This window comes from Mya arenaria, chromosome 2 (assembly GCF_026914265.1).
Source record: "Mya arenaria isolate MELC-2E11 chromosome 2, ASM2691426v1".
Taxonomy (NCBI): domain Eukaryota; kingdom Metazoa; phylum Mollusca; class Bivalvia; order Myida; family Myidae; genus Mya; species Mya arenaria.
The window spans coordinates 49,079,826-49,093,436 of NC_069123.1; the positions used below are offsets into that span (position 1 = coordinate 49,079,826).

Here is a 13,611-nt window from a genome sequence, read left to right on the forward strand (position 1 = left end):
TTTCTTATGTTACTTGGAGAACCTGACCAAGCTGGTACCTTCCCTTGTGCCACTTGGAGAGCCTGACCAAGCTGGTACCTTCCCTTGTGTCACTTGGAGAGTCTGACCAAGCTGGTACCTTCTCTTGTGCCACTTTGAGAGCCTGACCAAGCCAGTACCTTCCCTTGTGGCACTTGGAGAGCCTGACCAAGCTGATAAATTTTTTTGTGCCACTTGTAGAGCCTGACCAAGCTGATACCTTTTCTTGTGCCACTTGGAGAGCCTGACCAAGCTGGTACCTTCCCTTGTGCCACTTGGAGACCCTGACCATGCTGATACCTTTTCTTGTGCCACTTGGACAGCCTGACCAAGCTGGTACCTTCTCTTGCGTTACTTGGATAGCCTGACCAAGCTGGTACCTTCTCTTGTGTCACTGACCGAGCTGGTAACGTTCTCTTGTGTCACTTGGAGACCCTGACCAAGCTGGTACCGCTCGCTTGTGTCTTTTGGTGAGCCTGGCTAAGCTGGGACCGCTCTCTTGTGTTTCTTTGAGAGCCTGGCCAAGCTGATACCACTCGTGTGTGTCTCTTGGAGAGCCTTGTCTAGATAGTATCTCTCTCTTGTGTCTCTTGGAGAGCCTTGTCTAGATAGTATCTCTCTCTTGTGTCTCTTGGAGAGCCTAACCAAGTTGGGACCGCTCTCTTGTGTCTCTATGAGAGCCTGACCAAGCTGATACATTTTCTTGTGCCACTTGGAGAGCCTGACCAAGCTGGTTCCTTTTCTTGTGTTACTTGAAGAGCCTGACCAAGCTGGTACCTTCTCTTGTGTCACTGACCGAGCTGGTAACCTTCTCTTGTACCACTTGGAGAGCTGACCAAGCTGGTACCGCTCTCTTGTGTCTTTTGGTGAGCCTGGCTAAGCTGGGACCGCTCTCTTGTGTTTCTTTGTTTGCCTGGCCAAGCTGATACCGCTCACGTGTGTCTCTTGGAGAGCCTTGTCTAGCTAGTATCACTCTCTTGTGTCTCTTGGAGAGCCTAATCAAGTTGGGACCGCTCACTTGTGTCACTTTGAGAGCCTGGCCAAGCTGGCATCGCTCTCCTGCGTCTCTTAGAGAGCCTTGCATAGCTGGTATCGCTCTCCTGTGTCTCTAAGAGTGCCTAGCCTAGCTGGCATCGCTCTCCTGTGCCACTTGGAGAGCCTGACCAAGCTGGTACCGTTCTTTTGTGTCACTTGGAGAAACTGACCACGCTGATACCTTTTCTTGTCCCACGATATACGCTTCCATACATTGGTACCTACTAGATGAGCTATCTCATGAAAAAATATATGTCATAAGGATTAGAGAATATGATTTCATCTACGATAAATCCAGATAATATAAATAATTTAGTTCATGGCATGATTTCATGTAGAAATGATCAATGTTTGTATTATTATTGTATCCCCATTGTGCATTTGAACTGAATATAAACCTTTCAGATGTAGAGTTAAGGAAAACGTATTAGAATGAAAATGTGTGCTCCCGTACCATATTTTGTTATTATTTTCTGACCGATATAATGTCTAGCATAAAGCAATAGAATAAAGATGCATGACCTTAAACATGTTATATCAGCATTTCTATATCACACTGTAGACAAAGACTAGCCGTTTGCATGACAATGCTTCTGTGAAGCAACTCAATGGCCAGATAAATGTTTAACAAAACAGTGTACGTCTAGGAAATTTTTATGTGCATGCCAATCAGTGTACGTGTAAGAAAGATTAAAGTGGATGCTCAGCCAATCAGTGTACGTGTAAGAAAGATTAAAGTGGATGCTCAGCCAATCAGTGTACGTCCAAGAAAGATTTAAAGTGCATGCTCAGCCAATCAGTGTACGTCTATGAAAGATTAAAGTGCATGCTCAACCAATCAGTGTACGTCTAAGAAAGATTAAACATCATGCTCAGTCAATCAGTGTACGTCTAAAAAAGATTAAACATCATGCTCAGTCAATCAGTGTACGTCTACGAAAGATTAAAGCGCATGCTAAGCCAATCAGTGTACGTCTAAGAAAGATAAAAGTTCATGCTAGTCGGTGTTCCTTCAAGAAGAATGTACTTTATACTCAACAGTATATTATTCAGATTGAATGACCGTATAGCAGTTTCAAATAATGTCAACAGAATTTCCTCCGATGTGGACACTGGCAGTAGGAAAGTTTATCAATGCATATATATCACTGTATTCATGTCTTCACACTCGACGTCCCATGTGATCCAGTGTCTGTGTCAAACTTTTAGATCAGAACGGTCCATATATCAGACAGGCGGCTGGACAGTGTTGTGTGGCGCGTGTCAATAATCGTCATAAACGTCATCCACAATAAGGTTATTCATTTTCTTCTCATTCAGAATTTGTTTAATATAACTTAGTGTTTCTTGAAATAAAACGACCACTCTAGGCCAGTGCTATGGGACACCGACACTGTTACACTTACCGTTGTTGTCAAAGAACGAGCATTTTTTATAACTAAGATATATTTGATTGTAAAGAATTATGTCTGGTCCCAAATCATATACTCGTATTTGCTGACCAAATTTTTAAACACATGTTCCAGAACAAAAAGTTTAGCAATGTTAAAATACCATCGATATAGAAAAGTCATATATATTGGAATATGATACCTTACATAAATGTGTCCCTTGTATGTACATATAAAGTCGATTGGTCCTTATATCAGTGTATTTAAATCAAAAATCCAGTTGTATGACGTCAGCGGTCCATATCACATTTTGGCCGGTCCGGACCTCGCCTAAAATAATTAAATGGACCGCTGACGTCATAAAAATGATGAGTACGACATGCGATTTTCACAACGGCGAACAATTGTCGCAAGTAAGCACAAATAATTACTTTGTTCAATAAATCACATCAAAAGCGCTTTATAAAATAGTGAATGGTAATATAAAGTGTTCGGTATAATATAAGGAATATAACACACGACTTCGGGCCTTATTGCATTATAAGGACCGGCCAGTCAGCCCCGAAGGTAAATGCATATAATATATATATAAACATTCGTTGGCTGACTGGTCGGTCCTCGTAATGTCATTTGGCCCTCAGTGGTGTGCTATATTTCTTAAATATTCATGTTTAGAAGCCACTAAGTATCACAAATATCTCAGTGGAAATAGTTCTGTGGTGTCCGGTCTTTATTCAGGACTGACTAGAATAAAGAAAAAGAAAGATATTTATTCAACTATACAAGCTGGCAAGCCCACGAATTATTTATATTCTAAACATTATTGTTATAACAAAGAATGTTAACACTCACTCGTATAAATATACAAAATCTACATCTCCATATTTCATACACAAGACACTGAGATGATTTAAAGCTGCACTCTCACAGATTTACCGTTTTTACAACTTTTTTTTATTTTTTGTCTTGGAATGAGCAAATGTTGGCGTAAATATCTGCAAACCAGTGATAAAAGACTGCTGACAAAAGATCAGATTGAAGATTTCATATGTCCGTTCCAAAAACTAATGTTTTATGGCTTAAACCGTTACTAATAAACAACATCATTTTTTTGAACTTCAATATAAAATTCTGCGATCTATTGTTTTGTCAGCAGTCCTTTATGACTGGTTTACATAAATTTTCACATAAATTGGCTTGTTTCAAGACAAAAAAAATTGTCAAAACGTTCAATCTGTTAGAGTGCAGCTTTAAAAGGTTAATATTGAATTGAATTGACCCTTATCTTGAGGTTATGCGTTGATTTATAGAAGTCTGATTGGTTTAAGTTCATCAACGTGTCACATATTGCATGTTACATTAGGAGAAGTGTGTAATTGTGGTGTGTATTTTGGTTTATTGTTAAGCTATGACGTATAAAAAAATATAATTCGAGTATAATGTTAGGCTGTCTAGTTCAATTAATTTCAGATAATTTGAAAACAGTGAAATATATCGGTATGTATGTTTTCTTAATTCAAAGAACAAAGGGCATTCTAATTTATCTACAGGAGTATTACAGATTTGTCATTATCTTTCATTGATTTTACAAGCGGTTTATGCCATCTTTTATTTTATTTTTAAAGTCTATGAGATGATCATCTTAATAACCTTTATAACTGAAAAAATAGAAAGAGAAAAGTACTCTACGTTTTAAACACCCTGATTTAACAAAAGGTGTATAAACACCATATCATCTGGAAATTGTGTAACTTTAAATACCCACTGTATGTGTTCTAAAGTATCCAATATACCTGATGCCATTGAATTGCAGACAAGTTTGACATATATTCTGCCAGCTAACATTGTTAAATACAACCAGTATCTGACGATAAACGTTATACGGTCAACAAAACGAGGAGTCCTTCCAAATTCTTATATATATATAGTTTTTTGTGTTGATAATTTAACTCCAAACAAGATTATAAAGAAATGAATGCATTTTTTCGATGAATCTGCTGTTGAGAATCCCCATATTTCTAAACCATAAGGTAAGATTATATTCGTTGAAATTAAAATGAGACCCCCTCGATGGCACATTCTTTTGTGTGTGTTTTTTTTTCAATTCGACTTCACATCAGTGATGCTTTGGGCATCATGGTTATGGGCAAAATAAAACAATGAATTATTGTGACCGCTGTACTCGAAAAGACATGTAATAATTATGTTCTTTTATAGCCCGGTATGTTTACACATCGTCTTGTTTTCCTGACTTACTTTAGACACAATTTGAATTGGTTTATCTTAAAAGAAACTTTTGTCTAAATATAACCTGTTGAATATCAATGCTAAAGCATATACATGACTCTTTTTTTAGGTTAATTGGTTGACATAAAAACTTGTTTTGTCTGTCGAATAAAAACGTTCCAATTAAAACAATGTTATTATCTTCACAATTAGAGTATACAGTTTCTAGTTATTTTGCGATCGTTTATCAATAATAAAATGGAAACTTCAGGGACAATCCGAGTAGACACAGTGATCTTATTTACTGTTTGAAGGTTAGTTATTCGGTATGAGCTTCATTAATGTTGTCTGGTTCGTACTGGTATGCGTTCAAGTTGCAAACATAAACAGAAACTTGGCTGTAACAATATCGTCTTGTTCCGCGTTACGCCTACCGTAAGATCAGCTGCAGTTTTCAACTAGCGAACCAATTCCTCTGGCCCCTCCGAGAATAGAAGATTCAATTTACAGATATTTAATAGCAGCGTACAGTCGGCGCAAAGCTAATCAGTGTATGTCTGGAAAGATTTAAGTGCATGCAATGGTTCTTTTTTTCCTTTCAAGTAAAATGTTTTTCATGATCACTTTTACAATTCCGATATTGAGATTGTAAAGCAATAGAAAGTTTCATTTAATGTCGACTAAATTTTTCGTCCCGCGTACGGTCAAGTATTTAAGATATGAATATATTAATAAACTCATATTCATTTCCTTCTGACCGTACCTCAAAGATGTACTTCTAAACCAATTGAAATCGATACGTGTGGCTGTAATCGGTAGGTGTGGTTGTAATCGGTACGTGTGGTTGTAATCTGTACGTGTGGTTGTAATCGGCAGGTGTGGCTGCAATCGGCAAGTTGTGAGGTAAACGGTACGTGTTGTTATAATCGGTACGTGTTGTTGTAATCTGTACGTGTTGTTATAATCGGTACGTGTTGTTGTAATCTGTACGTGTTGTTATAATCGGTACGTGTTGTTATAATCTGTACGTGTTGTTATAATCTGTACGTGTTGTTATAATCGGTACGTGTTGTTATAATCTGTACGTGTTGTTGTAATCGGTACGTGTGGTTGTAATCTGTACGTGTGGTTGTAATCTGTACGTGTGGTTGTAATCTGTACGTGTTGTTATAATCGGTACGTGTTGTTATAATCTGTACGTGTTGTTGTAATCGGTACGTGTTGTTATAATCTGTACGTGTTGTTGTAGTCGGTACCTGTGGTTGAATCGGTACGTGTGGTTGTAATCTGTACGTGTGGTTGTAATCTGAACGTGTTGTTGTAATCTGTACGTGTGGTTGTAATCGGTACATGTGGTTGTAATCTGTACGTGTGGTTGTAATCTGAACGTGTTGTTACAATCTGTACGTGTTGTTGTAATCGGTACCTGTGGTTGTAATCGGTACGTGTTGTTGTAATCTGTACGTGTGGTTGTAATCTGTACGTGTGGTTGTAATCTGAACGTGTGGTTGTAATCTGTACGTGTTGTTGTAATCTGTACGTGTTGTTATAATCGGTACGTGTTGTTATAATCGGTACGTGTTGTTATAATCTGTACGTGTTGTTATAATCGGTACGTGTTGTTATAATCGGTACGTGTTGTTATAATCTGTACGTGTGGTTGTAATCTGTACGTGTTGTTATAATCTGTACGTGTGGTTGTAATCGGTACGTGTGGTTATAATCGGTACGTGTTGTTATAATCGGTACGTGTTGTTATAATCGGTACGTGTGGTTGTAATCTGTACGTGTGGTTGTAATCTGTACGTGTTGTTATAATCGGTACGTGTTGTTATAATCTGTACGTGTGGTTGTAATCTGTACGTGTTGTTATAATATGTACGTGTTGTTATAATCTGTACGTGTGGTTGTAATCTGTACGTGTTGTTATAATCGGTACGTGTGGTTGTAATCGGTACGTGTGGTTATAATCGGTACGTGTTGTTATAATCTGTACGTGTGGTTGTAATCTGTACGTGTTGTTATAATCTGTACGTGTGGTTGTAATCTGTACGTGTTGTTATAATCTGTACGTGTGGTTGTAATCGGTACGTGTTGTTATAATCTGTACGTGTGGTTGTAATCTGTACGTGTTGTTGTAATCTGTACGTGTTGTTATAATCGGTACGTGTTGATATAATCGGTACGTGTGGTTGTAATCAGTACGGGTGGTGGTTATTGCCACGTGTGTATGTAATCGGTACGGGTGGTGGTGATAGGCACGGGTGGTGGTAATTAGTACAGGCAGTGGTAATCGTCAGGTGTGGATATAATCTGTACGGGTGGTGGTGATAGGCACGGGTGGTGGTAATTAGTACAGGCAGTGGTAATCGTCACGTGTGGATATAATCCGTACGGGTGGTGGTGATCGGCACGGGTGGTGGTAATCGGCACGGGTGGTGCTAATCGTTACTTGTGTATCGCCCGTAAAAAGTAGTTCCGTCCTTCGTCAATAGTTTTATTCATCATGCGCTTGTCTTTCATGTGTATTTTACTTGCTGATAATGGTAGACACAGAATATGTTCTTAATATCAAAAGCTAATTTTATGGTAGACAATCGGAACATATCACCGTTGCCAGAGCAGTGCTGAAGCAACAACGCTCACATTTCTCTCTATAAATTATTTGATTTGATTAGTAATCGTGATATCTTGTCATAACCCCAGTATCGTTTCCGGACACTTTCAGTTTTCCGCCAAGCTGCCATTCTATAGTGATGATATCTAGCAGCCATTACACTAATTACGAATCTCATTTCCTTCATAATGAACTATGATTATAGGTATACATGAATGGTAATGTAATACTCAAGGTTTCATATTTAAAACGTAACTTTTAATAGCGGATGGGAAACTCTTATAGTAATTTTGTGTCAATCACAGAATATGGCCAACTAACGTTTCCTCAATTCCAAGTACTTGTATTCCACAGAACTATTATAATACATTTTTCAAGCCCGGGCAAAATGTAGCTGAGTATGAATCCATAAAGGCACGTTTTACTATCCTGCTTTACTTAATATTCTGGAGTTACTTTGATTATTACCTATCTATCAACTATAATTGTATTACCTTTAAAGTGTATAGAACATTTATGCATGAAATACATTGAAATATGCGTTACGAAGAGTTTCAAAATATGAATACAGTTTTGCCCCGTTATCGGTACGTAATACAAAATGCACTAAACCATATTTTTATCATTTTTCCAAGCAACAAGTAATTTGTTTTAGCTTCACGAAGGCTGAAATGACTCCAGAGGGACAAAAAAGGTTCCCGTGGTTAGGTTTAGTGGACCAAGAAAAGGTTCCCGTGGTTAGGTTCAGTTGGCCAAGAAAAGGTTCCCGTGGCTGGGTTTAGTGGACTAAGAAAAGGATCACGTGGCTGGGTTCAGTGGGGCAAAATTGGTTCCCGTTGCTGGGTTCAGTGGACCAAGAAAAGGTTCCCGTGGTTAGGTTCAGTGGACCAAGAAAAGGTTCCCGTGGTTGAGTTCAGTGGACCAAAGAAAGATCCCCTTAGTTGGGTTCAGTGGACCAAGAAAGGTTCCCGTGGTTGGGTTCAGTGGGTAAGAGGCGGACAAGTCGCTTGACCAGTCGCTGCCACTAGCACCAAGACAGCCATTTTGTAACGCTTCAAATCGATAACATCGGGAAAACTATCAATTGGATATGCAAGAACATATTTATTATGTGACCGTACCACTCTTGAAAATATCTTGTTCAGACCACTCGTGAATTTAAATACGATCTTACACTGAAATCAATAAATATCAACTATGTATTATACTTTTTAGAGATTAACGAGTTGCAGTCATATAGAAGGGCTGATTATGATGTGATCATATTAACGCAGAAAGTCAAGAAAATCATGATTTAATAATATGGTTCAACCCTTTATGTCTAAAACATCAACTGGAGAATCAAAGAACTATTAATACTGAATGTCGCCTTCCTGTTTGTGACAATACTGAAGTAATTCACAGAAATGCCCGCGGATCATCAGTTAATGGCTGAGTATCTCGTTTCTTTATCTGACCTTTACTTGGTAGTTGTCTATCGACCCCCAGACCTGATCAATATAGCTATCATCTTAAACCGTTTTGTAACGTTGTAAATCTTACATAAAACAGGATAAATACGTATATAACTACAAAACATTTGTTTCTTTAACAATAAGTAATTTTCATACGGTCTTTATCTACTTTAAGTCTGGATACGATCGATGTTCCAATAATGTATTTTTCTTTTTCTGGAATTTTGATTAAAACATATTAGAATATGTACTTTGTGTGCATACCAATTTTACATTTGCAACATTTTTGCGATATTTAATTTATTTATTGGATAAGAGACGCATTGACCTAAAAATTAAACGTATTGTTATGTTGTACAATTCAGACTGAATGCTAGAACACTGGCTACTTTCGAGATCACTGGCCGCGCAGTTTTTGTGTGTGTGTTTTTTTTTGTTTTTTTTTTGGGGGGGGGGGGGGTGACTTATATGCCCTCACCTTCGGGTTAGGCGCATTCGGTGATCCATAGCCCGTATATATGTATGGGTAAGTTGATATATGACGTCACAAACAACAGCTACTGATATTTTGGTTATGATAGTGATTGGCAAAATGAATCCATTGTAATTGAACGTTGATAGCATCATTGTTTTATTTAATAAACTCTTTTTATTGAACCGTTTTTTAACACATAGTGTGCAAAAATGAAAACATTATTTGGAACGTTGAACTTAGAAATAAAAAACAACCAAAGTGCAGTCTTGTTTCCTGCACAGATGGCAATAAAACGGGTTTTAAGAAACTCCAACATTAGAGTAAAAACAAACCTTTCAATCACGAATCTATCAAGACAATAGAATGCTTTAGAAAATCGAAAAGAAAAGTCGTTCTTGATGGAATATTATCTGGTTTAAAGATGCACTTTTATGCTTAATTTGATAAAAGGTGCAGAAAACACGGTATTCTACCTGATGAGACGATAGTAGTTCATAGTAAATCTTTAAGCACACACCAATCATTTAATATTTTTGCGTTTTCAGCTTTTAATTACACGGTTACAATCTTGTTATCAGTAATTAATATTTTCCATAAATAAATAATTTAGTAAGTAGTTAAAGTTTAATCACTCAAAATGTATTTTTTTTATACATGTATATGTATTTATTTTGAATACGAGAGTCACGTTAAAAACATAAATCATTGATTCGTTGTAGAATATTTGGTTTTGATTTCATACAACCCATATTTCAAATTTCTTTAGGATGCAAGGGAAATCTAAAACACTACTACCTAAACAAGACTGTGTTCTTATTTTAGTTATAAATGTAAATAACATTTTCCCGGGTAAAAAACTTATTTTTTCAATATTTTTTTTTTTAATTTCTTAAATCATATATGTGTAGTGGAAGAGTTCGTTTTTTGTCAGATATGTGTAGTGGAAAGGTTCGTTGTTTCAGATATGTGTAGTGGAAGAGTTCGTTGTATCAGATATGTGAAATGGAAGAAGTTTGTTGTATCATATATGTGTTGTGAAAGAGGTTTGTTGTATCATATATGTGTAGTGAAAGAGGTTCGTTTTATCAGATATGTTATATGGAAGAGGTTCGTTGTAACAGATATGTGTAGTAGAAGAGGTTCGTTGTATCAGATATGTGTAGTGGAAGAGGTTCGTTGTATCATATATGTGTAGTGGAAGAGGTTCGTTGTATCAGATATCTGTAGTGGAAAAGGTTCGTTGTAACAGATATGTGAAGTGGAAGAGGTTCGTTGTATCAGATATGTACAGTGGAAGAGGTTCGTTGTATCAGATATGTGTGGTATATGTGTGGTGGAAGAGGTTCGTTGTATCAGATATGTGTGGTATATGTGTGGTGGAAGAGGTTCGTTGTATCAGACATGTGTAGTGGAAGAGGTTCGTTGTATCAGATATGTGTAGTGGAAGAGGTTCGTTGTATCAGATATGTGTAGTAGAAGAGGTTCGTTGTATCAGATATGTGTAGTGGAAGAGGTTCGTTGTATCATATATGTGTAGTGGAAGAGGTTCGTTGTATCAGATATCTGTAGTGGAAGAGGTTCGTTGTATCAGATATGTGTAGTGGAAGAGGTTCGTTGTATCAGATATGTACAGTGGAAGAGGTTCGTTGTATCAGATATGTGTGGTATATGTGTGGTGGAAGAGGTTCGTTGTATCAGATATGTGTGGTATATGTGTGGTGGAAGAGGTTCGTTGTATCAGACATGTGTAGTGGAAGAGGTTCGTTGTATCAGATATGTGTAGTGGAAGAGGTTCGTTGTATCAGATATGTGTAGTGGAAGAGGTTCGTTGTATCATATATGTGTAGTGGAAGAGGTTCGTTGTATCAGATATCTGTAGTGGAAAAGGTTCGTTGTATCAGATATGTGAAGTGGAAGAGGTTCGTTGTATCAGATATGTACAGTGGAAGAGGTTCGTTGTATCAGATATGTGTGGTATATGTGTGGTGGAAGAGGTTCGTTGTATCAGATATGTGTGGTATATGTGTGGTGGAAGAGGTTCGTTGTATCAGACATGTGTAGTGGAAGAGGTTCGTTGTATCAGATATGTGTAGTGGAAGAGGTTCGTTGTATCAGATATGTGTAGTGGAAGAGGTTCGTTGTATCATATGTGTACAGTGGACGAGGTTCGTTATATCAGATATCTGTAGTGGAAGAGGTTCGTTGTATCAGATATGTGTAGAGGAAGAGGTTTGTTGTATCAGATATGTGTAGTGGAAGAGATTCGTTGTATAATATATGAACAGTGGAAGAAGTTCGTTGTATCAGATGTGTGTAGTGGAAGAGGTCCGTTGTATTAGATATGTGTAGTGGAAGAGGCTCGTTGTATCAAATATGTGTAGTGGAAGAGGTTCGTTGTATCAGATATGTGTTGTGAAAGAGGTTCGTTGTATCAGATATGTGTTGTGAAAGAGGTTCGTTGTATCAGATATGTGTTGTGAAAGAGGTTCGTTGTATCAGATATGTGTTGTGAAAGAGGTTCGTTGTATCAGATATTTGTTGTGGAAGAGGTTCGTTGTATCAGATATGTGTTGTGAAAGAGGTTCGTTTTATCAGATATGTGTTGTGGAAGAGGTTCGTTGTATCAGATATGTGTTTTGGAAAAGGTACTGAGAATGTATGTTTTCGTTGTACACTTACAGTTGTAATTTAGACACACAAAAATCAGAAATTGGATTATATTGATTCTCGTCGCTACCAGTTACTTTGTTCAAGAGGACATGACCATTTATGCACAAAACTAAAAACGGGACAACCAATAACTGTGTTAATTTGTCAAAACGTTGACTGTTACATCCTAGTATATTCAGGGAAAAGATAAATCTGAGGCTAGTTAACAAAGCTTGTCTCGTTATTCCGTTTAAATCAAAGACGCCCTTTATCATGGCTTTTTCATCAAGGTTCTCAGGTTGGATAACTGGATAACGAAAAGCAAGTCGAAATCTTATTTCCCTATGGATTTTACTACATTGATAAGTGGCTTTGTAACAATCGTTGTTTTCGCTATTTTAAAGCACCTTAAGGAATATTTATAACACGTCACCAGAACATCTCACGTTTTTGGATTTAAACGATCAAAAGCTAAGAATCTCCCTGGAATGGATGGCATCCATTTATTTTAAATTAAACCCAGAGCATCTGAAAGAAAATCTCTTGTTATAGATGCAATTCCAGTCGCACAATCAATTTCGTAACTGATAGTATATACTGAAGTCCACAAAGAGCTATCACAGTATCACTGATTGTCAACCGGATGAATTTAACACATTCATTCAGCTTACTGATAGTTAACCGGATAAATTTAACACATTCATTCAGCTTACTGATAGTTAACCGGATGAATTTAACAGATACATTCAGCTTACGCATTTGCGTGATATCGTTTTTTTTCTGGAATGGCGTTGAGAAATGTTCACTTTAAATTATCACATTTTGTCGATCATAATAATTATGGTAAGTCGATATTCAAAAAGCAATATATAACAATCTCTACGACCTTAAACATTATGAATAATTGGTTGAGTGTATTAAAACATAAATTGAAAGTATTTTATCGCGCTGCCGCTAAATGTTTATAAGCGCTATTCAATTATGTCAGATGTCAGTAAAGTACATGACCATAACTAACTATTTTTAAACCAATGTCCAATGTATGAAAACAAACATGGTAACCTTTTAATTATATTTAAAATGATAGGAAAAATAGTTCTAGTCAATCTTACCACGTTAGAAAAGTAAACTCCAATAACGATAATTTCACTATCGGCGTCAGAGCATGCTTCTTGGTATTTGCAGAACCAGCATCCTAGTAAAAGATATTCCACCGGTCTGATCGATGTCTCCTGAAGGATTTCATCAATCTTTTCAAGCATTTACACAAGCAAGCACAAGTTTGTCACATGGTGTCACGTGATCTCCATGGATAGCGATTGAATTCCTAGCGTCTTCCATATTCCTATAAGTCAGTAATGAATAAATAGCACATGTGCTGATTCATTTTATTTCTAGAAAAAATACCTTAGCTACGGTCATACTGCTATGTTTTTTTATGAGCACGCAGACCTAACATACACACCAGACTTGCGTATACTGTATCACGCGCCTAGGATTCATCGTGTTTTAATTGTTTTTGATTAATTGAATATACCACCATTAACATCATGAAAAAACACACATTCAAACCTAACATCTAATCAGAAAATAAGCCTGCTAAGTCTTGGTACTACAGTGCGTTGTGGAGCCTCATAAATGTCCTCTGTCAAAAACCGGTTCGAATTGATTCCGTTTGCTAAATAATAAATGCTATATCAAGTATTAAGATTATTACTTTCTGCATAGGAAATTCAAAACTTCCGA

General features: G+C 37.1%; 1 protein-coding gene across 1 annotated transcript in view; it reads right to left on the bottom strand.

Moving 5' to 3' along the window:
- The window catches only part of LOC128225127 (cyclic AMP-responsive element-binding protein 5-like), a 36,441-nt gene extending 23,394 nt beyond the window's left edge, over positions 1-13,047 (bottom strand). The window contains exon 1 of the mRNA XM_052935160.1: positions 12,978-13,047. The gene's annotated coding sequence lies outside the window, so the exon portion shown is untranslated. The remainder of the gene's footprint in view (positions 1-12,977) is intronic.
- Positions 13,048-13,611: the final 564 nt, after the last annotated feature.